At 44.7% G+C, this 25,108-nt stretch overlaps 1 long non-coding RNA gene across 2 annotated transcripts in view; it reads left to right on the top strand.

Moving 5' to 3' along the window:
- The window catches only part of LOC121044132 (uncharacterized), a 16,977-nt gene extending 7,106 nt beyond the window's left edge, over positions 1–9,871 (top strand). For both annotated transcript variants that reach the window (XR_005797152.1, XR_005797151.1), the window contains exons 3-4: positions 1,215–1,441; positions 6,629–9,871. This is a non-coding gene — a long non-coding RNA (uncharacterized LOC121044132). The remainder of the gene's footprint in view (positions 1–1,214; positions 1,442–6,628) is intronic.
- The last annotated feature ends 15,237 nt before the right edge of the window (positions 9,872–25,108 follow it).

Here is a 25,108-nt window from a genome sequence, read left to right as displayed (position 1 = left end):
TTCAGACCTGTTCTCATTTGAACCTCACAACAATCTTGTAGCATAGGTGTGATTAACTCTGTTTCCGGGCAAGGAAAGGGACATCCAAGACAGAAAACTAATTCCCTCAATTCCCCAGGGTCTGTTAGACGTCAGATTTTGAACCCAGGTCCCTGACTCCTTTCCTGTGCCAGTCTCCCTTCTTTCTTTATGTGGAAATCCTTTAATGGATGAAGGTAACTGCAGAAGACGAGTGTTCCCATACTTCTGTTCTTACCATATGACAACATGTAGTTCCTTCCTGGTGTCCCTTCAGCCTTGGAGTGAGGGGCACCATGTGCTAGGGCTAGGAGCTGAGCTAATCTGCAGCCAGGATATGCAGCTATTTATGGCCAGCATCTGACCTGATTGGCCATAGTTCATACCCTGCCTACTCATTGCTAAGTGAATTACATGCCATGGTGGTCCAGGCAGGAGAAGGAAGGGTCCTGCCTTCCTAGGTCAGTGAGGAGAATGCGGCCTGACCAGGGTCCTTAGCATGGTGTTCTCAGGCTTTATGGTCTGGTCCCAGCTGCCTCGTCTCTCTGTCACCTTCCCACACTCTCCTTTTGCCACACGGAGCTGAACCCTTTATAAGAGATTTACCCCACAACTCCGGAGATTGGAAGTATGGAATGAGACTCATCGGCTAAAGTCAGGGTGTATTCCTTCTGCCAAGTCTCTTCTGCCATGTAAAGATAACACATTCACAGGTTTTAGAGATTAGGACATGGTCATCTTTGGGGAAAACATTACTCAGCCCATCACGAAGGGTCAGAGGTTAATGCGATATGTAATCTAGAGCCTGGAAGAGACTGTATGTAAGAAATATCCTCTGGAAGTCATGGGTTTTGATGAAATAATGGAAGCCATGTGGGTAAGCAAGATAATCTAGAGGGAGAGTGTAGAGTAAGAAAGTTAAAGACATGCCAGCCGAGCATTATGGTCCCCTACATTGATAAAGATCAAGGAGGAAGAGAAGCCAGCAAAGAGGGCCGAGGAGTTGAGTTGGGTTTCTTCCTCTGACACTTCTCAGGGGCTGCTTTCTACTCAGGGCCCCGACTTCCCAGTGACTAGGCTCCTGACTGCTCACACTCAGAGCCCATGGCCAGTCTGCCTACAGAGAGCTCTGCCAGGGACCCCACCACAGTTCTGCCTTGCTGTCCATCGCTTGCCTTAACTTGTCTTTCTCTCAGGCCCAGCCACAGCACCGCAAACCTACCCATACCTCCTGTTCCAAACACTCAGGTTCTTCAGCCCCTGAGTGAATGCTGAGCCACCCCAGCCCAGATTTTCCAGACTTCCACATCTACTGGTTTTTGAATCTTAGTTCCCACATTGACAACGAAGTCTTTGGAAAAAAAGCCATGAACTGGGGCCATCGGGGACTACCCTGCCGGCCCTGGAAATACCAGAAGTTAGGGTAAGTGTCTCTTAGGGTTTTAGAGATGCAAGTTTATCAAAGGAAATCCTGCTTCTTGCTGTGGGGAGTCATGCAGGGAAACCTCTTGCCCAAGAAGTGACTCAGTCAGGAAATGTCAATAATTTCAAGAGTTGTAGATACATTCTCAGATGATAGGCTCACCCGGATCCATGAGGCAATATTTGAAGGCTAGGGAGAGTCCTAATCTTTAAGAGGAGGACCGCTCTGCAAACTGTTGTCGATGCACAAGGAGATTAGTACAGAAACTGACCGTAAGCTTCTAGAAAATTTTATAGTAAATGATACAGCTGTGATATCAAAGTACACGATCATTTCCCCAGGAATGCACTTTTATCATATTTTATAAAAATATTGGTTCATAGGGGCGCCTGGGTGGCGCAGTTGGTTGCGCGTCCGACTTCAGCCAGGTCACGATCTCGCGGTCCGTGAGTTCGAGCCCCGCGTCGGGCTCTGGGCTGATGGCTCGGAGCCTGGAGCCTGTTTCTGATTCTGTGTCTCCCTTTCTCTCTGCCCCTCCCCCGTTCATGCTCTGTCTCTCTCTGTCCTAAAAATAAATAAACGTTGAAAAAAAAAATATTGGTTCATAGCAGAAGTTTTAAAAATCGGGTCTTTATCACAGACAAGTTGAGAAGCACAGGTACAGAGAGCTACGAGACCCACCTCTCAGAGGTTGACCCCTGTCAGAAGGAGCACAAAGGTGATTTGTCCTCTGTGTCTGGGGTGGAGAGGGGTAGGAAGAGTTAGCAAGGATCCTTCTAGTTTTATAATCCAAACCTTAAGAGTTTACTTGGCTGGAGGCCAGCTTCGGATTCATGGCAAACTGATTCTTGGCAAGTGGCAGCCCTCATTACGTCCCTTTTATTTCAGCAGGGAGAAAAAAAGCAAAAGCACCCTTCTATAGGGTGTTTGGGAAGGAGGCACCAGCCATTGTTACTACTATTTACTGAGTGGCGGAGCCAGCATTGGAATCCCACCTGCCTCTGGGCCTTTGCACATGTTGTTCCTCCTGCCTGGCCTTCCTCAGCTACCTACCATCACAGGGATAACTGTTTCACTTCCTTCAAGTGACGCTCATGTATTTACCCCTCCAGGTGCCTGTCCTGCTTCTCCCCTCCTCTCATTCAAGTTCTTTATTGCTCCCTACACTTCTCTTTCATGGCAATACTAACAGAACTAACTGCGCAATCAATTGTTTAATTTCTACCTTTTCAAAAATTGTGAGTTTCCCGGGGGCAGAGACGAAATCTCTCCTCCTCATTCTGCCATCCTCTTTGCCTAGTACGGTTTGGCACACAGTAGGTGTTTCACACGTATATAGAGCAAAGGAATGAGTGAATAAATAAATGAATGAATGGACGGATAGATAACAGCTTCTTCCCTGTCGTTGGAAAGATGGTCTATTCTCCGACTTTTCTGTTTTCTGTCTCTGTCAGCCATTAATCCTGACTTTGTCAACACTGCAAGAAAATAGCCAACAGGCTAAAGATGCTAATTCCCGCCTAGCAGAGCTTTCTACTGTGCTGACATGGAAAACCTCAGATGGGTCCCCCACCCCTGCGTTTTTTCCCCCCCCGGAGCAGTTCCTGGAGGGTAAGCAGGCATCATAATCATTTGCTATCATAAAGTAAATTTGCAAACCTTTGTAATGTACCATTCCAATTTCCTTTGAAAAACATAGACCCAGATAGTCTTTAAATCCTGAACAATGTTTTGTTTCATTTTGCAGATATTTAAGAAATCTGCAGCAGGAATTGTTAATAATAGAAGGAAGAGAGTGGCCTCTTGTGTAAACCCCCGAGTGCTTTGCTTGTGCGTGCATGCATTTACCACCATTAATGATAATAGGAGTGAGGCGCATAATGGTTGTTCCTGTAAATCTATCCAGAGAATAATATACCCCTTAATTTAAAAGAGCTGATAAAGTGTGAATAAAGGCCTCCCGTCTTTACCACTTCTCATTTCTATTAAGAAAGGAATCACATAACATTTTAGGGCTCTAAACTAATTAACTGTGCATATGGATTTGGAGGGCACATGCATAATAGGTTATTCCTGAATCTGCATTCAGAAGAGGCTGGAGCCCAGGGGCCAGGAACGCCGAACGCGACTGAACTTCAGGGTGCTGGCTCTGAATGGAGGGCGCTGTCTGCTCTCCTCTTGGCAAAGGAGGGGAATTGCTAAGTCAGCAGTAGAGAGGGAAGGACGCAGGACTGAGGCAAACAAGACAACTAGAGAAAAGAGATGAAATCCTTTGAAAGACGTGAAGTGTCGTTGCCTTAAAAAAAAACCTGACCGCATGCTGATCAGCCCTGACCCACGATCCTAGGCGTGATTCTGTTACGTACACCATGCTTCTCAGAGACCGTGGTATGAAAACCTGACTACGTTTTGGAAGCAGAAATGAGCAAAAAGGGAGAACAAAGAGATTTTCATTCAATCTAAACATATAAAGCATATACATGCTTTCTACTTGCTGTATCATTTTTTATGTATTATTCACCTACTTCCTGATGCTTACCAGAACCTTCTGGCTACTGTCGACCTTAGCTGATGTTCAGTCTTTAGCTGTGACATACAAAATTAACAAACGACATAAATATATGCTTTGCCATTCTGATATCAATGGTGTAATTAGAGATTTTTCCTTACATTCCTCCTTAGAGAGATATTCACAATCAGCAAAAAGATAATTAAAACAATAATCTGATACATTTCCACCGTACAGCAAAAGAAACCATTTCCGGAAAAGCCACTAATTCAAAACTAAAGAAATTATTTCATATGAACACTTAGTAAGCACTCAAGGAAGATGTGTTCAATTAAATAGAATTGAGTTGACAATTCAAAGAAATCACTCATATTCAATTCGAAGTAGAGCTTTTCAAATGTTGGGAGTTGGAAGCTACTCTTGTATTCACAGTCTCCATGTAGTTGGGGGGGCAAATGTATTTGTCTCCTGTTATTTCTTCCCTCTGTAATTAGATGAAGGTTATATAAACTTATTAAGGCAGTCTCTTTTGACTTTTTAAATTATATGAGCACTCTACGGCAGATAAGCCTTTTTCAAGAGCAGAAATTTTAAAAACAACAAAAAGCACAACACAACACAACACACAGAAACGTTGCATTTCCAGCAGAGTCATGAGTACCAGAGCCGGCTCCAAGGAGGGCAGACGCTCCCCCCACCCCGCGGCAGAATTGTATGATTTTGGCCATTCAGTAGCTGCGCATCTGTGACTTTTCCTTCTCCCCACCCCCGCCTCAAATCCCTAACCCATTTAATTTTTTCTGTTGACATTCCAGATGTTCCCTGGATACTTCTTGATTTTAGGGCAAATGTAGTAAATCTGGAGTATTTATTTCCAGCTTGAAGGTGACTCACTTACTACCCCTGCTGAATATCTGGGTGCCTTTGCTACTCAATAGTTTAGATTAGGCAACATGTGACCCTAAGGCATGTCTGTAAAAATGCCCACGGAGCAAGAAGGAGACTCATAATACTGCTTTTTCAAAGTGCAATAAAACGCCCAAATCTACCGAGAGCTAGTGGGCCCTTGCACATGACAATTAAACATTAACAGGCCCCAGGGCCCTGGGAGCAGGGCCCTGCAACCCTTTGAAGCCCTGTTTGCCAATTAAACACCGGCTGACATTAGCGTCAAGGTGGCCGGGATCCAAAGCAGAGATAGGAACGTCAACCACTTCAGGGGCATTCATTAGCCCCCCAGACATTCCTGGCGTGGCCTGTTTCTTTACTATTGCCAAATCCACACCCTGCTCGGGAACTCTGGGGCTCTGAGAAAGTTTACTCAGATAAGCTTATTATGGAAATAGCACTTTGTCACCGTTTACTACTCGCTCCTTGTTCAATTATCTTTTATCTGTTCAGAGTATTTGCCAGCTCTCTCTCCAAGTTCCCCAGGATGAAGCCGTTGGATTGAAAGCCCTCACTGGGGCTTCTGTGGGGGAAGGTGAGGGTACCACTCTGTGTCTGCCTTTCAGGTCCCAGAACGCCAGGCTCTCTCCAGAACTTTGGAAACGGCTAAGAGAGCTCAGATGACCCTGAAACAACACACGTTGGATCTGCCTGGGTCCACTTATGAGTCAATTTTTTTTTTTTTATGAATACAGTCTGGTACTGTAAATGTATTTTCTCTTATGTTTTTCTGAATACCATTTTCTTTTCTCTAGCTTACTTTATTGTAAGAATGCAGCCTCTAACACACATAACACACAAAATACTTGTTGATCAACTGTTCATGTTATCCGTCAGGCTTCCTGTCAATACAGGCTATTAGTAGTTAAGCTTTTGGGGAACCAAAAGTTATACGTGAATTTCTGACTGTGTGAGAGGTCAGCGCCCCTCCCCATCTCCCCTGGTTCAAAGGTCAGCTGCACTAGAAAAAGATCTTGGAACTGTTGAATCACTATAGTGTATACCTGAAGCCAATATAATACCGTATGTTAACTAACTGGAATTAAACTAAAAACTCAAATAAAAAGAAAAAAGAGAAGAGAAGAGAAGAGAAGAAATCTTATAAATCTTGTATTTTCTGATCATGGAAAGTGTCTCTACTGAGACAGAAACCTAAGTGCTCGATGGCCACACGGCCAGCGGAAATAGGAATGAAGTGTTATTCTGATTATAATAGTAAGTATTTATGGGGTGTTACCAGGGCTGCAGGGAATTTCACCCACTCCCCACCATCCCACATAGGAGAGATGCTTTCCCTCCTCACTCATCCATAGCTATGGAATCAACATCATTGAAATTTTTTACTGATAAGCCTTAGTCAAATTCCAACCCCTCCTCCCAACACCATATTTCCTACTGAACCATCTGAGTTTACTATGGGTGAGAATTGTCACTTTTGTATTCTAATGCCTTCAGACTTAATAATTTCTCTACAGTGAACTCATCTCAGATGTCAGGATACAGGCTGCACTTTCACTGCTATGGTGGTTTTAAAATATAGCCACAGATTCTTTGATGTTCCTCCCATCACGAGCCAGAGATTAAATCCCCTTGCCTTGAGTGTGGGCCATGCTTATTAACTGCCTAACAAACAGAATGTGGCTGAAATGATGGAGCGTGACTTCCAAGTGTACGTCATAAAAGTCATTGCAGCTACTTTTCTTGGTCTTTCTCCTGTATCGCTTGCTCAGGTGGAAGCCAGCTGCCATGTCATGAGGAGACTCAAGAAGCTCTATGGAGAGGTTCATGTGGTGAGAAACTGAGGCTGCCTGTCAATGGCCAGGAAAGAACCAAGGCCTTCTGTCAAAAGCCATGTGACTAAGCATAGACACAGATCCTACAGCTTTGGTTAAGCCTTGGGCCAGACCTATCCTAGTCTACAGCTGGACTATGACCTCATCTGAACCAGACCCCTCATCTGATCTGCTCCCGGATTCCTGACCTACAGATACTGTGAGATAACAAATACTGTTTAAGTCATTATTGAGGAAAATTAGGCACATCACAACAGATAACTAATACACCTGCCTCAGCTCATTGCTGAGAAGTCGCTGAAAGATCACAGGGCAGAGTCAGGGGACCTGAATTCTACTGTCTGCTTCATGATTTACAAATTGTGTGACCATGGAAAATCTACCTGTCTGCTATGAGCTTCGGATTCCTTTGAGAAAACTTTCCCTCCTTTTCTCTCGCAGTTGGTAAGAGCGTCAGATGAAGTATTTGTGGGAAATCAGAAGTTTTCTGGTATCATAACTACCTTTTTGTCATTCAGGTTTTCAGCTTCTCAAAACAGTCCGTCCCATCCATTCTCTCAACACAGTCTCAAACCACACACCACATGAACACAAGGCAGCGACAGCGTCCCCTTTCCTTCATCAGATGCCATGTCTTGTCCACGCCTGGGAGCACCAAAGTAGTGCCATGTTCAAAACAAAACTTAACTAGGAAGGTACCACATTGACTCCAACTGGGAAGACTGCTGTCACCAGACTGCCAGAGAACGAGATGACCACACATTTCCCGTGAAGAGGAAGAAGATGCAGAAAAGTCACCTGGCCTCATGCAAGTTGGCAGTGATCGTTGGAAGGAAGGCAAAAGCTGACTGGTCTCTTAACTCTGACAGTTTCCTTAGCCTATTTGATATGGGCTGTCTTCAGTTTGTTAACTCGCCATTATCCAAAATACCCATCCCAGCTTCAAGCAGAATGTCAATTAACTAGAGGTACATTAGCACCCGATATATGCACTCAAGAGGCACATGAAGCATTCACGTCAAAGCTCTGAGGAACGCTCCAGGCTGAGGATACTATCAACCCAGGTTCCACCCTTTTCTGTGGATGTAGCTCTCCATCATGCCTTCAGACTCCAGCCAGATTAACCATTCCCCCTCAAATGAGGCAACCTCACTTTTGTTCCTTGTTAGAATGTCTTCTCCCTACACTAATTATGTAAAACAAATTATGTGTATGATATACTCAGTTAGTTGCCTACAGCACAGTGTCATTCTGGTCTGTCTCTCTAAAGGAACCCACATTATTTTCAAAAAGTGGCCCCCTCCTAAGCCCACCTTAACCCCACTTCAAGAATAAATCCTAATTGGTACAAGCCATTCAGGGTAATTTCCCTCCTATTGCCAAGGGTGGGTGTAGTATTGGGCATGTGATGTAATTATGGTCAATGAGTTATAAGGAAACCTCTGCTGGGTGGAATTCTGGGAATTTTCTCCTTGCTCCTAAAAAGGAGGCAGAAAAAGAGAAAGTCCTGTTTTTCTTGGGGGTTTTGTCCCGCCTGGATTTGGCTCCTAGAACTACTGTGTCATCATGCTGCCATCCAAAGCTCAGAGGAAGACACAGCTGAGAGAAACCACAGAGAGGCAGAGCTGGAGCCGGGGCACCAAGGCACAATGAGCCCGCTCTTTTGAGGCATCTTTATTAGGATAGTTGCTTTGCTGTCAAAGGCAGTTAGAGTCAGGATGTCTTGCTCCAGATAAAGCAGGCTTCAGGGCCAGGGCAAACCCCACCTCTTCCAAGATGCCTTTATTGATGTGTCCTCTCTTCATAGCTTTTCTCATCTTAAGAGTTTCAGTGCCACTGCCTGGGCAGGCAGCTCCATTGGTCATCATTGGACTCAGAGTTCCACGCCACCAACCACTTATTCAGCATTATACCCCCACTCACCATTACCATCGGCCACACTGAGAGTCTTAGAGTGTGGAGGTTATTGTCTGTGTTTCCTATGCCAGCACTCATCCTACAAGTGAGTGGATTCAATCAAGCCCAGAAGTTTCTGTTGAATCATCCCCTAAGCCAATGGTACCTACTGGCCTTACTGTTCTATAACTTAGGAAGGCATGCCGGTGATTCGTCACATAAGTAACATTTGTTCTAAGATATTGTCATCTGCACCTATTTAGGGAAGTAGCTAGCACTTTTAAATCTTCTCCCGCCTATCCATCACCTCATTATGAATGGGTGAATCCAGTAGACAAAACCACTTACTTTCTTTTCAAAACCACGATTGGTTATTTGTTCTTAAATATGTGAACTGGAAATTATAAAACCTACTCAAACGTGGTGAGAATTGAACAAAAGAATGTATACAAAGCCCTAGCTCAATGCATGGCATATAGTCAGAGATCAATGAATAGCAGGGGTTCTACAGAATGGATGGCACCTGAATGGTACACATAGGCCAAATCTAGCCAAATCAATTGAAAAGGAGAACCGGTTCAAAGGGATTACTACTAAGCAATGAGTTATCCAGGCCTTTGCTAAGAACAGAGATTAATTATGCAGAGTGACCAAAGCTTTAATAGCAGACATGAAAGGCTGACATGTGTCATTGTCCTGATTCTTCATACTTCTAAGTGGAGGTTTTATCCTGTTATGATCAGGTAATATAATAAAATGCCTATAACTTAGAGATCAAACTTTCTCTTCTATATAAAGGCCAGAATGAAAATATGTCACTGTTTTCCTATGGCTGAAAGCAATGACTTTCCCAAGGCTGGTTTGTACTTTTTCTTTTCCCAAGTAGAAATTTCCTTGAGCAAGGGAAGTCAAGAGAATGGCCCTAGTCAGATGAAACTCATCACTGTTAACCATAAGTGGTGCATTTTCTCCATCTTTAAAGTTTCAAAAGAGTGAGAACCCTTGGAAACCTCCTTTTTTTTTTTTTTTTTTTGGTCTAAATTAAAATTAGAAATTAGTGTTGGCATTGAATTCACTCCTGTGACCAGTGTTCCCCACTTTCTTCCCTCTCCTCCACCAAAAACAGGTTAATGATTACCCAGTTTTAAAGTGGAAAGAACTGTGTCTATGGATTATGGTTGGGAATGACGTGTCAGAGACCAAGACTGGAGTTTTGGTTTGATTCCCACAAGATCTTGGCATTTCTCACAGAAAAAAAAAAAAGAAAAAAGAAAAGTTTTGGCTTGAGGTTGAACAAGCAACCCATAATCAGAGAAGACCAGGCATTACATTGGCCAAGGAGGCTTGGACAAGAGTGTGGAGACTCGCTTGAGCCTTGAGTGTGGTTTTTCACAGACTCTACACCACATATTTCTGGGTGCCTGGCCACACATTCTCAGGAAAGCCTTGTGAATTAAACTGTTGTGGCTCTGAGCTGCATTTTCCCTTCACAAGGCCAGTGTGACGTTTACTGTTTAATCACTAAGTTTAATGAATTTAGGAATGGGAGATCTCATAAGAAATGGAAACAAAATTAGAAACATTCTGAAATATTCATAAACTGGAGATATTTCTTTTTAGCTATATTACTGTGAATGCTTTACAGGAGTGAATTAGTCACTGCAGGCTGAGAGAGAAGAGAGAAAAGATGTTAGTGTTTCTTCCCATTGAGTAATATTTAAATACACCGAAGATCCTTAAATATGTGTGTCTGCCAGCATACTTCTGAATCAGTTGTTCAGGGGACCACTTAAAAAAATCTAAAGAATAAAAAACTATTAAGAACATACTGGACAAAAATATCTGGGGGCCCCGTGGAGATAAAGTATGTATTCAATTTATAGACTCATCACACTTTATAACCAAATTGGGTAATACCTACAGCTGAGAAGGAATATTACAAAACCTCTTTCTATTATGGTGTTTCTTACCTTCTATTCTCAAAGAAAAGTGTTGGGGGTAAGGATTAAACTTTATTACTGGTAAGGGTTCATGAAAGAGTTTGATGAGTTTGAGTCTCGAGTGCACAATTCAGAACTTAGGAAATTCATGAATATTTTGTTCTTACTGTGATAATTTCGACCAACGGCCATGGCTCAAAACAAGACCCCTCTGGGAGACTTTCCTAAAACCATAATGTTAAATCTAACCCCATTTGTTACGTGCACCCCTGCTTCTCCGTGGGGTTGTGATGGTACTTTTATTGTATGCTGCCATCTGCTCCAAGGCGGTATCTTGTGCCCATTAAAATGTTCGTTGAATCTTATACTGGTATCACATATTTAATGTTTTTAATGATTGTAGCTTTGGAAGGTTTAATATTTGGAAAAAAAAGTCCCCCACGTTCTTTTACTCAAAAACATCTTGAAACAGGGCACCTGGCTGGATCAGTCGGTAGACCATGCTGCTCTTGATCTCGGGGTTGTGAATTCAAGCAGTTTGCAATTGGCTGCTGATTTTAACATTTGCTTTTTCATGTGAAGGAACTTTTCTTCAGTTCCTAAATCATTGTCTCTCCCCATGAGCACAAGTTGAAGCTCCTTCTTGGACCACCACTCCAGGTCTTTTCTGTCTGCATTCACCATGTTTTGCTTTGGACATTTACACCACTCAGGGGGCAGCCTTCTTTGGCGAAGTCCCTTCTGCCACTTGTCTTTCATTTTCTAAGAATCAGACTCTCTTTCCAGATAGTAAATGGAAGCTTCTGATGAGGAAAGTAGAGAGCAGTAATGCTGAAAAAAAAAAAAAAAAGACGTGTCTTTTTTTTGGAAGTGGGTTACCTCAAAAGACAGCATGAGAACAGGTGTGTAGAATTTCAGGGTGCAGCCGTTGAGGGTTCAAACCCTCATGGATGCAGCCCATGGGGAGAAGCATGGTGGTTCCCCATCTTCTCTCCAGGATAGTCACATTGATCTCTTTCAAGGGCAACGCCTGCCAACTACAAACCAAGATCCTCAATGTATCTGCTAGTGTTGTAGCTGCTGGAATTTCTTTCCAGAGTCTCACAGGAGTTCCACAGCCCTTTCAATGTGAGATTATGAAAGACTATGTGAGATACTATTAGGTGGCATTTTGAGCAGAAATTTTAAAATGATTTCTGGAACCATGAGTGGACCCCTTACGTGGGCACTGGAGGGGGAGTTATACAGAGATTGGTTCTCAAATAACCAGTAGATGTTCTCCAAACAGCAGGCATTGATGACAGACAAAGGAAAGAATGAAATCTCTAGAAACCTGGGGCTTGAACGTGGGAAGGGATGACAAGGAGACTGGCATCCCAAACATATATTAAGCTCTGGGATTCTTCCAGTCAGGGACTAGAGTATAACCCCTACTGTTCTCTGAGACCTACCAGAAGCTCCTTTACAGACAGTAAATACACAGACTTGGTTGTGAGACAGAACATCTATTTCATCAAAACTCTTGCAGCATCCGATCATTATAAAGCTATGTCCCTAGATAATACCATGTTGGCCCTCATCCCCTTCTGTCCTACAAAGAGTGCTTGGGCGTTATAACAGGGCCAGACACAAAGAGATGTTATATTCTTCCCATTATATGTACTGCAAAAACTTTATGGTCGACTTGATTCAGAACAACAGTGACTTGTCGGGGCGCCTGGGTGGTGCAGTCGGTTAAGCGTCCGACTTCAGCCAGGTCACGATCTCGCGGTCCGTGAGTTCGAGCCCCGCGTCGGGCTCTGGGCTGACGGCTCAGAGCCTGGAGCCTGTTTCCGATTCTGTGTCTCCCTCTCTCTCTGCCCCTCCCCCGTTCATGCTCTGTCTCTCTCTGTCCCAAAAATAAATAAACGTTTGAAAAAGAAAAAAGAAAAAAAGAACAACAGTGAATTGTCTCATGGGGCCCTCTGGGGGGGAATTTATCCTGGTCTCATTTCTAGCACTTTTCCTGAGCAACTGATGTATGTTCATCAGGTGTGACTGAATGGTATAAGTGATCACACGTTTCGTTCCACTGCTATAAGGCAATTCAGAGGCTGAACTGCAGGTCAACATAAGTGACCATGCAGGGCATTAGAATTTGCAACTGGATATTAAGATTACTCTTCTACCTCTGCAAGGTTTGTTGTGTTAACAATCATGTGCCTCTAATGGTGTCTTATTTTTTTTTAACTTGTTCTATTATTTCATCTTTGTAAACTACCATAGATCTTTTGGGAAAGGGTCAAATATAAATAATAAGAATTGTCACATTTGTAGGCCTCCACAATACAACCTCAACTATAACTGGAACTTAGTCGATGCCCAGAAACAACTTTATGAAAAGGAAAGAGAACATCTGAAAACATACAGACTCATGGATGTGCAGGTTTGTCCAAACACCCCTACTGGCATGACGCTCGTCACTTCCAAATGACCAGCTCAGAGATCGAAGACTGCAGTTTGTTTGCTTAGTGTTTGTGTGTGTGTGTGTGTGTGTGTGTGTGTGTGAAGAGCATAGACCCATGTCTGACATATAGGAGTAAAGACCTGGTAAATTTTGAAAGCAAAAGAGTCCTCTCCACATCAGAGCTCAAGTCTGCACACCCAGGCCCTTTTGAAAGGAAGGCAACACCTAATAACACAGGGTGAACAGATGGGCCATGCTAGGACGCTCATTCTAAAAGAATTTTGGAAGTTTTATCTAGAAAATCCTTTTTTTTAAAGGATACAGAATTTAAATTTTAGAATTCAAATCTCCAGGAAAATAGAACAGGTGGGGAAAACCATTTTTAGTATCTATTCTCCTGTCTTCCTTTAGCCAGAAATAAGACAGTGTATTCCTTTGGCAAAATGTAATGTTCAAGGTCTCTCTGTGGTGAGTGCAGCCATCCATGGACATTGGCCCATAAATGTGCACAAATGAGAAACCTGCCAAAGAACACCAATCTCAGAAACTAAAAATAGAACTATCCTACGATCTAGCAATTACACTAGTAGGTATTTACCCAAAGGATACAAAAATACAGATTCGAAGGGGCACATGCACCCCAGTGTTTATAGCAGCATTATCAACAACAGCCAAATTTCGTCACTGACTGATGAAAGGATAAAGAAAGTGCGGTATGTATATATACAATGGAATATTACTCAGCCATCAAAAAGAATGAAATCTTCCCATTTGCAACGATGTGGATGGAATGCATGATGCTAAGCAAAATAAGTCAATCAGAGAAAGAGAAATAGTATATGATTTCACTCATATGTGGAATATAAGAAACAAAACATATGAATGTATGGGACGAGGGAGGCAAAAAGAGAAGAGAGAGAAACCACAAGAGATTCTTAATGATAGAGAATAAACTATGGGTTGATGGAGGGAGGTGGGCTGGGGATGGGCTAGATGGGTGATGGGTACTAAGGAGGGCACTTGCTATGATCAGCACTGGGTGTTGTATGTAAGAGATGAATCACTGAATTCTACTCTTGAAACCAATATTGCACTGCATGTTAACGAAAATTTAAAAAATAAAAAAAAATATCTATTACAAAAAGAATTCCACTCTCTATCCATTGGGTAGATAAAGTCATCAGAGTATAGTTGACCCCCTACCAAATGCCGGTTTATGTGCTCTAAGCTGTAAATAAAGATTTAGAAAACATGGTATATGTGTTTGTATTTTTCCTCATTTTGTCTTTTGGAGCCCTACAGGTTTTATATAAATTAACTGTAGATGGTAGGACGTGTTTGCAGATACAATCTACGCAGCATGATGTAGAGGTTTTGAAAGCCATGGGCATGCTTGGGAGATACACTTTTCTGTCCCAGGTATATTAGTCATGGGAGCTAGAACTCTCTGCTATGAAATTAAACATAAGCACAAGTTAGCTCAACACAGCTATTGAATGAAGCACTAACAGGTAGTGGCCTACCAAAGTCAAAGGCTGCTTCTAGCTCATGTTGATAATCTTGGGACAGTGAATATGTCCATGGGGTTTTTATCTTTCACTTGGTCATCCTGGGGCCCCAAACTCCTTCCCCATTGTGGCTCTACTATGCCAGGACCTCCTTCTCACCCACATTCAGCTGGAAGAAGGGGGGAAAAAAGTATGAAGGCACTAATGTCAGCAAAGTGCCTGGGCTAGGCCGGCAGTGACACACAACCATTCGTCTTCATTTCCTCAGCCATAACTCAGGTACGTGTCCCCAAGTAACTGCAGAGGACACTGGGCAACAGAGCCCAGCTGTGGTCCAGAAGGAAGAGAATCAAGGTTCCATTAACCTCGGTTCATAGAAAAACACAAACAAAAACAAAAAAAAAAAAACTAGTTCCCAAGGGCGTAAGTTAGAGGAAGACACATTTGAGCTCAGTGAAAGGTAACCCACTTAATTTTGAACGTCGGTCTATACTCTGTGATGCTGTGGCAAGACGCACATCAAGCCAGGATGAGATGTCCACGCAGCACAGCTGCCTCAAAGACAATGTCAGCCTTGGGTATGGATTGTGTTCACAAAATTAAAAGGCCAGAGGCTCCAGACATCTAACTTAAACTTGTGAGCACCTGTATTTCTATTGCAGGGCAATGCATGCTTTTTTATGGTCTATTTCTTCATTCTGCCACTTGTTAACGATATAATACCAGAAAAATCGCTCTACCTGACAGAGACTACAGTTCCTCATCTGCAAACTAGATCTATAAACACCTCCTCCCTCGGTTGTTGTCGCTCATGAAGTCATTTATCTGAGAAGGTCCGGAACATAATAATGAGTCAGTACATATGAGTTTGACTGAAGACGATTGGGAGATGACTCAGGTACACTTAGGAATCTCAGCACCTGCTATCTGGCCTTGCTCAGTACCTGCCCCTTTGTACAAGCCTGGTCATCAGGGGTAATGACGTTGCTCCAGACCTTCTAACCCTCACAATGCAGGACACATGTAGGGTTTAACATAAAAGTGGCTAGTAAATTGTTTGTAGTTGTTTTGGAGTTTACTAGTAAGATGACATTGTGGAAATCTGCATGAGCTTTTCACTCATTCCCTGTTTTTTTTGTGTGCGTGTGCATGACTGTAGGAACTCCCTTATATGGTTCCTTCAATTAATAATAGCATGCATGTGTGTGATTTCATTTACTCCTAAGCTCAATATTGAAAGAGGAGACACCTTTATCCCCACTGTACAGAAAAAAAAAAATCAAGGGGCCAAGGGGTTAAGTAACTTGCCCAAGGTGTAGACATTACAATGATGGAGACATAAATCAAAATCCTTTCTTCTGACTCCAAATTCATGCTTTGCCCGCTCGAGGAGAGCTTCCAAATTCTTGCATAGGTCATGGAACAGCATGAGAGTACAGGAAAATCTTCCCTGGTCAGAAGCAACCTACAAATTCCTTCCTAAGCCTCTCTAAGAGTGTCTGGGAATGAGGTGCCCCTGGGATAAACAACATAACTTGCCAGCGTCCCTGAGATGGTACAACATGTTTCAGACCTTTACATCACGTCTGTAGGATTATCTTCCCCTCTGTTATGTAAAAATAGTCCTTTCACTCGTTACAGCCAGCACCACCGCACATGATACCCCTTATCTGGGACATGCAGGGAGCCCCACTCAGCCACATGCCCTCTGAACCTCTGACCGCTGGTCAGCGGCGCAGAAGCCAAAACATCCTGGGTTGTTCTGGGGCTGCCTCTTCCTGACGTTCTCCCAAGTCTATCTCTTGCTACCAGTGTTTTCTTTTTAAGAGTAGAGAACATTATTAATCATCTGAATCGATCGCTACCTCACAGTTAATGATTCATTCCTTGGACAAATATTTGTGGAGTGCTTGCACTGAGCCAGACTTTGTTCATGGCACACGGGATAAGTCAGTGAGCAGAAGAGACTGTAACCCCTGTCCTGGCCAAACTTCCATTCCAGCAGAGGGAAATGGACAATTAACAGCAGACATAACAAATAAGTGCAGAATATATTCTAGTACAAAGGGGTCGAGCTATGAAAAAAAAAAAAAACGCGCCGCCGGGAAACGCCGCCCCCGCCCCCCCCGGTTTGCAATTTTAAATAAGGTAGTTGAGCAGGCGCTATCTAGGGAAAGAGCATTCTAGGCAGAGGAGACAGCCAGTGCAAAAGCCCTGTAGTAACAGAATGCATGGCATGTTCGACGCATTGAAGAAGGCTGGTGTGGCTGGAGCAGAGTTTGAGGGGTGCAGAGGATTAGGACACGGGGTCAGAGAGGCAGGGCCAGGTTGTGTAGGATCGGATCACATACAGCTCTACCAAACCTACTAAAGACTTCAGCTTTTAATCTAAGAGAAGTAAAGAGCTACTGGAGAGGACTAAAGAAAGGACAAATATAATCTGACCTATTTTAAAAGGAGTAACTGACTACTCTTTCAAGAATAGGCTGAAGGGGCGCCTGGGTGGTTCAGTCAACTGAGCGTCCAGCTTTTGATTTTGGCTCAGGTCATCTCACTGTTTGTGGGATCAAGCCCCACATCGGGCTCTGTGCCGAAAATGCAGAGCCTGCTTGGAATTCTCTCTCTCTCTCTCTCTCTCAATAAGAAATAAATAAACATAAAAAAAAAGAAAAAAAAATAGACTGAAAACATGAAGGAAGCAAAAGCAGAGGCAGAGAAATGAGTTAGGGGACTATTACAGGAACCTGGATGAGAAGCAGTACCTGAAGTCCCGTGGTGGGAGCACCCTTCTAGAGGACTGGATAGAGACTGTGGAAAAAGAGTCATGAGTGACTCTGAAGTCTGAGGCTTAGGCCACTGATGGTGGCGCCCCATCTCCTGTGGGGCAGAGGGAGTGTTATTAAGACTTCTGCTTTGGTTCTGTTGATTTTGAGCTAATTGATGGGCATGCACTCAGTTGAGAAAGATCTGGGGCAAAGATTAAAATCTGGGAGTCTTTAGCGTCCAGGTTGCATTTAAAGTCATGAGATTGTTGAGAGTATCAGAGAAGTGAGTGGAAAGAGGGCAGGAGGGGTCAATGACTGAAGCCTGGACTTGCCAACGTAAGACTTCAGGAGAAGCAGAAGGATTGTGAAAGCGGTAGAGAAGGAGCCACAGGTGACGTGGGAGACGACATGCAAGGCACCCACTCTGGAGTCAAGTGAAGGAAATGAGGGAGAAAGTGGAGGTGACCGAACATGTCAGCTGCTGCTGGGAGGTCGAGCATGGTGAGGGCCTGGAACTGACCATCAGATTCGCCCACCCGGAGAGTATCAGTGACTTCACAAGAGCAGTTTTGGTGTTAGGACAAGTTTACGAAAGAAGGACAGAAGCAAAATTACAGTTGACAATGCTTTGGAAACGTTTCCAAGAAGCACGAAGAGATGGGCGGTGACTGGTGGAGTCAAAGGAGTCAGGAGGAGGCTCTGTTGGGTTTTGTTTTCGAAGATGGGAGGAATAACAGCATGCGTGTATCCTGGTGGGAAGATCTATTAGAGAGTACAGTATTGATGGTGGAGAAATCTTTGGAGCCATGGCCTCGAGTAGACAGGAGTGGATGGGCTCTAGTGAACAGCAGCACAGCACTTCATCTATAATAAGAGGCCCTAAGAACCTAGGGCTGGAGTAAGTAAGTTTTCCTCCATCAGGCCAGACAGCAACTATTTTAGGCTTTGCAGGCCATATGTTTTCTGTTACAACTACTCTGCTCTGCTGATATAGCTCTAAAGTGGCCATAGACTATATGTAAACAAGTAGGCATGGCCATGTTCCAACACAACTTTATTTCCAAATACAGATGGTTTGGGTGGGCCATAGTCAGCTGACCCGTGGTCTAGGCTATCCTCATGTCTGTTCACTACTTCCAAATTCAAACTGTCAGCGAGCTGGAAGTTGGGGCTCACACTGAAACAATAGGCCTCATACGCTTTGTGGAGTTGAAATAAGAACCAAGAACTTACTCCTACGGAGATCCAGCGAAGTGTAGCGAAAACTCAACGGTAGACGCTGATGGCAGGGAATGAACTCACTCACCTCTGTCACACCACCAGCTAGCCCCAGGCCAGCGCAGGGGATAGTAGGTGCTCAGTGGTTGTTTATTGACAGACCAAATCACCAAATGCCTGCCCGCCTCCCACACTCATTTCCCCCTGGCTTCTCAACTAAAATAGGCCCTCTCTACTGCCCCCGGAGGGGGCCCAAAGAGAAGATATGAAGCCAAATGAAGTAACGTGGATCCTTTCTCGCACTGCATGGTTACTCTTTGGTGTTGATTAGTTAGGAAGTGGTGAAAGGCTGTGAAGGAATCTGTACAAACTCAGTTCCCTGGGAGGCAGATCAGAGGAGAGAGGTTGTTCATGGCAGAGCGGTGGATGACCTTTAGGAGGGGAATATGATGTTGGAGAAGATGGAGCTTCTGCAAGCAGTGATTCCCTCCTGCCGAGACGCAGCCTTGCACAAGACACTCAGGTTTGGATTTGAATTCCAGCCACCCCACCCCCACCCCCGCCAACGTATTAGCTGCTCCTCTGAGCTAATCACTTAGGCTTTCCCAAAAGATCCCAACTTCCTCATTAACATAATGGGAAAAATATACAATCCTCTCATACCTAACGGCTTCGTAGGGAGGAAGAAATGAGTTCATGGGTGACAATGGAAGACACTTGATGTGCCAGGATCACAAACAGCATCAATCTCTGCCCTCTCAGACACCCTTCGTTGTGTCTTTTGTAGGATCTTGTCCCCTCCTCGTGACTTTTATCTTCGACAAAGAGAAGCTGACCAAAAATTACTTTATTAAAATACAGTTGTGAGGGGGCACCTGGGTGGCTCAGTCGGTTAAGCGTCTGACTCTTAATTTTGGCTCTGGTCATGATCTTGAGGTTCTTGTGAGTTTGAGCCCCACATCGGGCTCCACTCTGACAGTGCAGAGCCTACTTGGGATCTTCTCTATCCTTCTGTCTCTGCCCCTCCCTTGTTTGCTCTTTCTCAAAATAATAATAATAATAGTAATAATAATAATAAATAATCTTAAAAGAAGAATAGTTTTAAAAATACAGTAGTGGGAATTATTCTCAGCTCAGGTATTGCTGTGTAGGAGCAGATGATATGTGCTGTTATATCCAGGATGCCCTGGGCCCTTTTAAGCAACCAGTAAAGATACCTACAGGCTCAGCCTACCTGGCTTTGATGAATTTTTTGGTACTGTCCCCAACCCGCCTTGAGCAGAGTCTGGAAATACTCTGCTGCTACTCTAGCTAATGTCTACTGGGGTGAACTTTATTACAGTGACACCTGCAATGGCAGAAGACGACAGCCTCCCTATCCTACCTTTCTTGTCCTGTCTGCTTGCTCAGGCTTCTAACCAGGTGGTCACTTCTCACCAGTTTCCATCTGCGGCTGAATCCAAGCTCTGGGAATCAGGCAGGTCAGCGGCAACCCTACCCCCAATCGAAGTACTGACAGCTCCTCATCTACAGTCCTTTTCATGAACACTAATGGACCTTCCTAATTTATGCTGAACAACCACATCCTCACCTAAAGCTGAAAAATGCATGCATTGCCCAGCCCCAAGTATCAACCCGTTGGTACTGCCCCACGCTAAGGCTCCCATGCTCTTTGGAGACTATATGCTCTTCCTGAAGGGAGCCAACCTCATGCCTCAGACTACTCTATTCAGAAAATTATGTCCCAGCAGCCTCATCTCATTCCCCTTCCCTCCTGGGAACATTCGCTATGTCATGGGTTCGGCCCCGATTACCATCTCCAATCATCCTTACGGCAGAGACAACCTCTGCTCAGCAAACACATCATGCTCTTCCCTACATTTTCCACATTCCCTCTCCGTTGGTGTGGGGTCATTGTGATAGCTCAGATCAGAGTGAGCAGAAGTAGTAATTTGTATGACCTCTGGGATGAAGTTGTTTCAAGCTCATGTGATTCTCCTCCTCCTCTCTTGCCAGGCTGTAAGACCCTTGGATGCAACAGCCCCCTCAACAAGGGTGCCCACCCTCATCCGATGTCACCTGAGTAGGAAATAATCCTTATTATGTTAGACCATTACAGCTTCAGAGTCTGACTCTTGGGATAACTCCTAATTATTCATCTGAGCCATGCATCTTCCAACTTGGACTCAGTGAGAAGCCAGTCTTCAAATGCAGCCTCTTCCCACGTATGCAAATGTTTTCAGAAAATCCTCCTTTGAAAAAATTTAGGACAATTATGTCTGCTTCTGTAAGAACTACCAAGAGAATACTTTCACATCTTTTTTTTTTATTTGTTCAAATGTTTATTTATTTATTTTAAGAGAGAGAGAGAGAGAGAGAGAGAGAGAGAGAGAGACCGCATGAGCTGCAGAGGGGCAGAGAGAGGGAGAGAGAATCCCAACTGAGGACTCCATCCCACAAACCATGAGATCATGACCTGAGCCGAAATCAAGAGTCGCACACTTAACCAACTGAGCCACCCGGGAACCCCTGTTTTCACATCTTTTATGAATCAACGTTTCACACTTCTAGGTTACAACTAGATCAACAAATGTCACAAATAAAGTTGGGTTCTTGATCTCACAGAATGATATAAGCCCACAGTGGTGAGATCTGGTTAAGCTGCTTTCGCCATGCTCGACACCGAAGACAAAAACACAAATCTCCTTTTCTGTAGTCAGTTACTCTGTGTGGCGATAAAGATATTGTTTAATTGTTGCACCAGCGCTTTATTGCCTTTGTTCTGGAAAGCGTTCGGTGATGTCTCTTCTTTTGATGTGCTTCCCCAGCGTCTGTGCTATATGAAGACTGTAGCCCTTCTTCGGATCTGCCGGCCCAACGAGGATAATGAAGGATTCTGTGCAGATGCAAAATAACAAGCTAGAGGGAGGAAGTGATTTTTTGCAGCCCCTTGCCAGAAATGCATTCACTAAGACCACATCCCCAGAGTACCACCAGAAACCACAGCAGGCATTTATTTAGCACCTATCTTGTGTCGGGCATGTCACTAGGAGCTTTCTTTCCTAACCTCCACAGCAACTCCACAAATTGGCCACGCAATCACCATTATAAAATAAAGGACACCGAGGCTCAGAGAGGCTTAAAAACTGAGACCTGTCACACTCCAAAGCCATGCTTTTTCCATGACATCATGGGCCCTCCATTCAGATGCCACTGCCACGAGCCAGATGCCTGCAAGACATTTGGCTGTTGGCCAGTCTAAGAGGGAGCAGGGCAGGGACTGGAGCTAGCCTCTTGAGCACCTACTAAGTGCCAGGTCCTGTGCGGAGGCTTTTCCCAGCTCCCACTGCTGCCTGACCTTGCTCCTGGAGATCAGATCCCTCAGGCCCTTTTCCAGGTCACACGCGCCTCCTTTATTAATGTGATAGTTGCCGCCGAACTTCTTTTTACTGAAATATTTTGGACCACTCGATCAGTTGTTTGGGCTCAATGAGAAATTGATGCCTCTTTATTCAAAGCTCTGTCAGGAGCTTGGAAAACATCACGCTACTTTGAAAAATGAGGGTTTTTTTAAGATTAAAAAAAAAAAGCCCAATGATTTGAGAACTTCTCTGGTTGCCAGTTGGCCCGGCTCCTTCCTGGGGAACCTGGCGCCACAGGCCAATCGGGAGCCACCGTTGCAATAAAAGCGCCCCTCTCCCTGTCCATGACTGCTTTCAAGAGTGATTAGCTGGGAGGGATTCATAAGCCTTGGTTTTGTGTTGTTTTGTTTTGGGGGGTTTCTTTTTTTTTTTTCCTTGCACTTGGAGAATAAGTTAATTATGATTGGTTAAAATTTGTGTGTTTTTGCTTTTATCCCCGAACCACAATTAGAGCTCCTGACAGCCTCCTGGCCCTCAGAAATTCCAGCTGGTATAATAATTGATAACCGTGGTTATGAATAGATTGGACACAAGGCTGTGAAAGAATGCCCAGCCACTTCAGAGGGTCATTTACAGCGTGCTGAAGGGAAAAGAGAATTTCAGGCCGGGAAAGCTTAGAAACAGAACGAGTTTTTATCAGTTTCCTCGACACTGGCAGATCAAAGCCTGGGTTGCACTCTCTGAGGCTTACAGATAATGGGGTGGCCGCTAATTCATTCTGCGGCTGGAGCGGAGGCCTATTCAGAGGGGTAAACCAGGGAGTTTTCATGTTGCTGCTTTGTAGTCTTTATCATGGTACCAATGCAAGAATCACCTTTTTATTTTAATGAGACATTTGAAAAGTATTTGATTCCCTCTGGCTAGGGGCTCCTTCCCCCGGCTGAGACAGTAAGAAAGAGTCGCCCAATGGAGCCTCATTTTCTGAAAGCAATAGTATCTGCATTCCGCCCAGCGCCCGCCCCCACCCCCCCCTGGTCGGCTTAATAATTTCAGGGCAAGCAAAAGCTGGGCAACTGGGAAAGGAACAGGGCACGTCTGCTGTTAAACCCGAACCACTTTTTTTTTTTACTAAGAATGAGGTTGGCTGCCACGACGCAAGTTCGAACCCCCACCGCACCATTCGCTGTATGTGCAACTCGGGGGCTGCTGGATGCTGTCCTGTGTCTGAAGTAGTCAAAATAGCTAAAGAAGAGGAACTCAGTGGTTGAATAAATGGATGCGTTGTCTCCAGTGAGCTTGGGCAAACTCCCTGAACTCTATGGAGCAGATACTTTTCAGGCCATAAGCGTTCGTGAAACATTGTTGAGGGCTGAACTGGATCCCCCGCCTCCCCCACAAATTTATGTGTCCCAAGTCCTACCCCTGGTAGCTAAGATATGAGTGTATTCTCAGATGGAGCATTTAAAGAGGCTACTAATGGGGCGCCTGGGTGGCTCAGTTGGTGGGGCCTCTGGCTTCGGCTCAGGTTATGCTCTCTCGGCTCGTGAGTTCCCCGCATCGGGCTCCGTGCTGACGGCTCGGAGCCTGGAGCCCGCTTCAGATTCTGTGTCTCCCTCCCTCTCTGGCCCTCGCCTGCTCACTCTGGCCCTCAAAAATAAATAAACATTTTTTACAACTTTAAAAAATTTTTTAAAAGTAAAGAGGCGACAAAGTTACAGTGAAGGCGTTAGGGTGAGCCCTAATAAAATATGACTGGTATCTCCATACGAAGAGGAGATTAGGACACAAAGGCGCAAAGAGGGAAGACCATGTGAGGACACAGGGAGAAGGCGACCGTCTTCAAGCCAAGGAGAGAGGCCTCAGAAGAACCCGACCCGGCGGACACCTTGATCTCGGAATCGCGAGCAAACACGTTTCTGCTGCTTAAGCCGCCCGGTCTGCGGCACTTTGGTATGGCAGCCCCAGCCAAGCCATACAAGCATCTACTATGTTCTTATCTTTGGTTTACAAATCCTAGCCCTGAGAGTTTTTTCAGGCTTAAGGGGCTTTTCTCTTTGGGCCAAAAGGACACGAGGATTGCAGATAGAAGTTCTCGGCATTACCCTACGGTCTTTGGAGCGGCCGCAACTTCCTCTCTGAGTGTCGGTTCTCTCGGCTAGAACGTCAGAAGGACTCATGAAAAGTGTCTTGTAACAGAGAAACAGCTCTCGGACATTTGCCGTCGCTCCCAGGACATCCCAGATGAGAAGTGGTGGACCACCACCTGGCCTCCCATCCTGGCTTCTCTTCTCGACGCATCTCATGCCCACGTAGGAAGCAAAACTTGTCACTGCCTGAGAGCAGCTTCGAACCATCAGGGCCCAAGTAAGCCACCTCCACCTGCTGTCTGCTCAGGTTTCAGGAAAGGGAAAAAGCCCAGGAGAATTGCAAAGCATCTGGGACTCTGGCCATCGATTGTTGCTCCTGGACAAGACCCTGACAGGCCCTACCCTACTCTAGCTGGGTCTGGCATCCCGCCGTGCCCCAAGGGTGACCCCTTCTACCTCCAGGAGAGGAATACAGTCTGGCACTGGTGACAGCATCCCCTCAGTGTGACTGTGATCCAACCTGTCATAAGTAGACTGTCTGTTCTGGAATGTTCCACTGTGATGCAGCAGAATGTCAGAACCCAGACACTGGTTTCACTGAAGGTCTCACTCAGGAATGGATCTCAGGGTTTCTAAAGAATCTCATCCCAGGGTTCCTGCTCCTAAAAGCCCCTTTTCTCAACTTTTCTCCACCTTAGGGTTCTTGGTTCTTTGAAGGCCACGGACCCTGTCACTCAGCCTGGCAGAGAGGCAAATGCCCTGTGGTCTGGACCAACCAGGCTTTCTCCCACCCATCAAATGGAAACACACCCAAATCCTAAGCCTTTCCTTTATCATCCACAGGAGTCTGGCAGTGTGCTGTGTGGGGAATCAGCTCGCAGTAAATATTTGCGAGCTGAGTTTCATTTCTCCTAAGTTTGCATATACATGTGAAACAGCTTCCTGGCATTTTCAGTTTGATTGGCAGAACTGGCTAAATAAATCAAAACACACTAAGTAGTTGAAAAGTGTGGACACACTCATAATTATTCAGAAGCAAATCTGACCTCTTTTAGAAAAAAACATCACAGGGTCCCTGGAAAGTTTAATCCTGCCTCAAAGATTAGAAATTGATTATCCTGGCCCATGGCAACAATCCCACACCTGTGCTGTCAGCCTCCAGGCTCCAGTCTGTCCTTCCCCCTACTTCTGGGGT

Source organism: Herpailurus yagouaroundi, unplaced genomic scaffold (assembly GCF_014898765.1).
Source record: "Herpailurus yagouaroundi ecotype Mexico unplaced genomic scaffold, PumYag 188, whole genome shotgun sequence".
In the NCBI taxonomy this organism is placed as follows: Eukaryota; Metazoa; Chordata; class Mammalia; order Carnivora; family Felidae; genus Herpailurus; species Herpailurus yagouaroundi.
Note: the sequence above shows the minus strand (reverse complement) of the source record. Positions and strands in the feature narration are given on the sequence as shown.